Source organism: Sinocyclocheilus rhinocerous, unplaced genomic scaffold (assembly GCF_001515625.1).
Source record: "Sinocyclocheilus rhinocerous isolate Xijiao unplaced genomic scaffold, SAMN03320098_v1.1 scaffold185, whole genome shotgun sequence".
Classification (NCBI taxonomy): Eukaryota; Metazoa; Chordata; class Actinopteri; order Cypriniformes; family Cyprinidae; genus Sinocyclocheilus; species Sinocyclocheilus rhinocerous.
The window spans coordinates 175,390-180,363 of record NW_015662163.1 but is presented as its reverse complement, the minus strand read 5'-3'; the positions used below and the strand labels follow the sequence as shown (position 1 = coordinate 180,363).

At 35.4% G+C, this 4,974-nt stretch overlaps 1 long non-coding RNA gene across 1 annotated transcript in view; it reads right to left on the bottom strand.

Moving 5' to 3' along the window:
- The window catches only part of LOC107727595 (uncharacterized), a 10,382-nt gene extending 6,206 nt beyond the window's left edge, over nt 1–4,176 (bottom strand). The window contains exons 1-2 of the long non-coding RNA XR_001638374.1: nt 4,024–4,176; nt 3,718–3,883 (exon numbers count right to left, since the gene is read on the bottom strand). This is a non-coding gene — a long non-coding RNA (uncharacterized LOC107727595). The remainder of the gene's footprint in view (nt 1–3,717; nt 3,884–4,023) is intronic.
- Between the last annotated feature and the right edge of the window lie 798 nt (nt 4,177–4,974).

Sequence of the window (4,974 nt, the reverse complement as noted above, 5' to 3'; positions counted from 1 at the left end):
ACAAATTCAAGACATGGGGGCAGAAAATGTATATATTTTTACCACTTCATACAGTTAATTTCACACGAAGAGTGCCGTTTTTCTCAAAAAAATTACCATGATTACAAATGTGATATTGATTTGTTTTACAACAGTTCTATAAGCAAGAAGTTAATTAAGAGACTTACATTTTAGATGCCATATTTCCTGTTTTTGCGCTATTTCTACAACAAAAATAATTCCAAACACAGCCACAGTATTTAACCCAGCATTTTTTAGAGTGTAGTGACCACATAATAAAACAGTCACTCACACTTACTGTCGGATCCAATATAGTCAGCACAGCATCATCTCAATCTTTCTGAAAATCCCGCATCGAATTGTGCCAAAGTTTTAATCTTCTTACTGACGCAGTTTGGAACTTCATTAAAAATAAAGTTCATCCACTCTTCCCTAATGTTGGGATCAGAAGGAGGAGAACGCAAACACTGTTTTTCCACAATCTGGCACTGACTGCACAGCATCTTGTTTTCTTCGGAGCATCTTTATAGTTTGGTTTCTGCGTAGATCTGCGTTCGCCTCTCTCATTATTTACACTACAGGCGCGAATCGGTGGGCGGGGCTAAACAGGCAGTGATGTAGAAGCAAGCGCTGATCTTCTTCTGCGGAGGCGGTGTTTAGCCACACTATTACATCATAGAGTGGCACATTAGACACCCTGCCATTTTGGCAGACTGCCTTCAATATAAGCTGTTTTTAAACTAATGAGAAAGTTTTGAGTTCTGAAACTTACAGGAGGTTTTTATAGTACAATGACCTCTTATATGTCAAAATATCAAAGGAATTTTGTTTTCTCAGTTCATGGCCCCTTCAACATTTATCTCAGGTAACACAATTACAAGATTTCTCTGATTTTTTGACTACATACATCAATAACAATGTCAGCGCATTACTGCTTATTTTTATATTAGTGATAAAATAAAATAAATAAATACACAAAAGACAATACTGTGTTGCTTCCAAAAGCACAATCATGATATTTCAAGTGGATCGTTATATTCAGAATTGCAGTGCAATTAAAATTCTGGTCGATTCATAAAAAAGCAGTTAATATTAAGTGAGCTACATTTTAGACACAATATTGTCTTTTTTTCTGTTCAGTCAATGAAAAAAAGTTCCAAACAAAGCTGGAGTAGAAATTGTGTGCATCTCAGAGCAACACTGCAGTGTTTTATTCCAGAATAAACCTGTTTTTGAACAAATCATCTGAGTCAATGATTCAATGATCCATTCATAAAAACAGTCACTTGCTTCATTTCTAAATTAATCAATAATAAATTAATCATTTTGAACAAATCATTTGAATGTTAAATCATTAAGACACGGATTTGCCAGCCACTTACTGCCAGTTTAAGTGTTTTTTTTTTGTATACTATTTTCCTCCCCCCACTTTTTTTATCTAAAAAATTACCCAGAAAAGAAATTAAGATATAATTTTTTGTCAATATGACACACCCCTACTATTTAGCAGTGTACAAAGATGTTTACCAAGTGTAAACAGTTTGTTTTACAGACTAAATTTATTGCAGCAAAGGAAAGTGCAATACAGATGTACAACATGAGGCCGCTCATGTTTCAGTATTCAAGTCTCGAAAATATATGCCAGTTAATTGAGACAGCAGAAAACAGTTTTACAGCTTCGCCTGAGGAAACTGTGGTGAGGAGAATGTAATAGTGACTCAAATAAGCAGTTAATGCAAATAAAGGCAGATTAAATCTATATTCAACATCAGACACAGGTATCTAAACTGCTAAAGCAGGCTTTCCCTGACCTCACAGACAAGCTGGAAACAACAACAACACTTGCAACTCCATAAATCAATGGAAACCTTGATGAACTGTGGAGGCGTAATTGTTGCAAAAGTTGCCTCATGCCTCAGCACTTTCTAATTGACTGAACTTATCCCCACATCTGCCATGCATACACACACCACTTAAAAGGCTAAATGAATTGATTTATGGCGACTTTGTCAAAAATTGGCTCCAAAGTCTGTAAACATCCTGTCTTTGCAGAATGAACAAATGAAGGGTTGAGAACCCGGTCTGCCTTCCCACTATGGGATGGCCGGAATATGGCGATCACATACACACATTCCTGCTGCAGTCCATCGGAAACATCTTCCAGACCGCCTTGGAGCAGCTTGCTCAGTGGAAAAGACTCACAAAAAAAGAAACACCTTCTGGATGTGCAACATGCACCGTGAAAACCAGACTGACATAAAAGGAAATTGCACACAGAAGAATTAACTAGCAGTTTAGACAAATTCTCTGTGACACCCAGTCATACATAACGCCGTTAAATATATGGGAATGACTTCAAAACAAAGGCATGACCAAATGAAATGTGCCATTGTCAAATGTATTCTGATCTAGAAAAACTGTGATGGTAAATTGCTTCGCACATCAGTATAAATCAATACACTTGGATGACACTGTAGATGAATCATTTGAGAATATTGACAGACGTGTCAAGCAATGGCGAAGGCGTCCCCTCTCTAATGTGATGTCAGAATCTCATAGGGGACCTTAAATGAACAGTCCTACCTTCGATACATGCAAACATGACTTATAGCTTAACAGTTCATTAACAACAACCAGTGGTCACATTTGTACTAGGAAATTACATGTTTACCTACATGCTTTTGAAAAATTAATCCTTAACATCTGAAATCTATATACTCAAAAGTATAAATAGGAATTAATCAATTTAATGGGAATTAACTAGCTTTTTTTCGCACACAAACACACAAAAAATGCTTTACCTTGAAATTAGTATTCAAAGAAGTTCTACTATTAACTATACTGTGATGTTGGCTTATTTTTAGGTAAACTGACAAAAACTGAAGAGGAGTTTTGTCATGTTTGAGAAAGAGTTTGTGAAGGTATGCATTAGAATCTAAGGCATGCAAATATACACAGTTCATGTAGTAGTGCTTTTTCTTTACATACAAGCAAACATTTGACTCATAATTGGCACTTACACAATTGGCTGGCTTTGATATACATGCACCTGATCCGAAAGAAAGAAAGAAAGAAAGAAAGAAAGACACTCAGAGTCAAAATGTGAGAGTGGAGAGTGAAGAAATGGGTCAATGTCTATTCCACAGACAGACAGACTTCACACCATAAAATAAATGCCAGACATTACGCGTAGAAAGGCAGGCTGATACATGCTTAATGCACTAGAACCGACTGACCCAAAAAATCTTGCTTATTTTCACCTTCATTTGCCCCGCTTATATGCTAAATACTGATATTTTCATTTGTAGAATATTTACTGAATAACAAGCAAAAACACATTGCTGTAGAGATCAACCTATCTATACAATTATATTCATCAATGCCACAACACACTTATTTGCCATTGGCATAAATAGTCAATTAACAACTAGAATTTAACATGAAGGGCTTGCTCAACACATCAAAACCAGATCAAATCCAGACAAAAAGCTTAATAAATAAATGGGGGGGGGAGATATAATAAAGGGAAATTAAACCATTTTACAGCTGCCAATATTATAAATGTTATTAATCAAATAAAACACATTAATTACTTTTGAATTAATAAATTAATTACTGTGCCCACAAAGTAACATTTATAGCAGATGGAGATATACCATATCGTTTCCATATGCGATATTTACCTGCCACTTATTAAAGTAAATGCAAGTTGCTCACCTTTAAATATTTTGAAATCATTCCAATGGTACGGTGATTTCTGATAATGCAAAAGGCTTCTGTTTTCCATGTCTGCAAGTTGGTGAGCAGATATTCCGCGAAAAGGGCTGATTGCTTTATGGCAGCAACAAATGCATGTGTACAGCACGACAGTAAATTCCACTTCCTAAGTCGCAAAAATACACAAAACTACATAGTTACTTTAATGTACTTCAAAGATTACCATGGTACAAGTAAAAGCTATGGTAATGTTATAGTACTTTTTGTGTTACTGTTACTGTTTTGCCACTTGTGCTGGATGTTTACCTTCAGAGTCCTTCACAGGATTCACTGGCAGGTGTTTAAGATCTACATCACAGGAAAACGATAGTACGCAAGTATGGTTTCGATGGATTGTAGTTAGATATCTTATGCAGCGCACTTTTTGTTCCCTGTGTAGGCCAACTGTGTACTGTCCACACAGCGAAACGACGCTCCAAACGATTCAGAATAATGTTCACATTATTCAGACCAGCGATTCGGACCATTCGATCGATTCGTTGAAAAGAACCGACACAAAAGAGTGAGTCATTTAAAACGGGCATCGATTCGCTAGTTCTGACTCCGTTTCTATTCGCTTTAAGCCTATTCTGTACGCTTAAACTGTTTACCAGACGTCTGGTCATTTAAAACATTTACTGAAATGTACATTTAAAATATTTGTTTTATTTAGGCTTTATTTCCGAGGTTATAAATAAAAAATAAATGTGCATGATTGGTTCAGAATCATGCATGGTAAATATTGCACGCTAGTTCCACCATAGAGCTGGCCCTGTGCCAATTCTATCAAATATAACCAGCTTTTGCCCTTTCGGTAAACAGAAGAAGGGTTTACTGTACTTTTACTATAATGCTCTGTCTTATGAAAACATTGCTACACAGAGACAGCAGTCCAGAGAGTTGTCTGGTACTTTAGTTCACTGGCCAAATACTGCTGAAACCAAGGAATTGGTGACCCTATTTTTTTTTTTTTTTTTTTTTTTTGCATATGATAATACAAACAAAATTTGTTAAAGTAGTCCAAATCCAAAATGATGAAGAAAACTTCTAGTTTACAAATCAAATTTAAATGGGTTAAATGCATTTAATCAGGTTGAATAAATCTAAATTAATTTATCAGTGAGTTAATCCAAAAACAAAATGATTAAAAATGCTACATTAGTTTAATTTAGTACACTGAGCAAGCAGCTCAAATTTTTTTTTTTTTTTTTTTTTTTT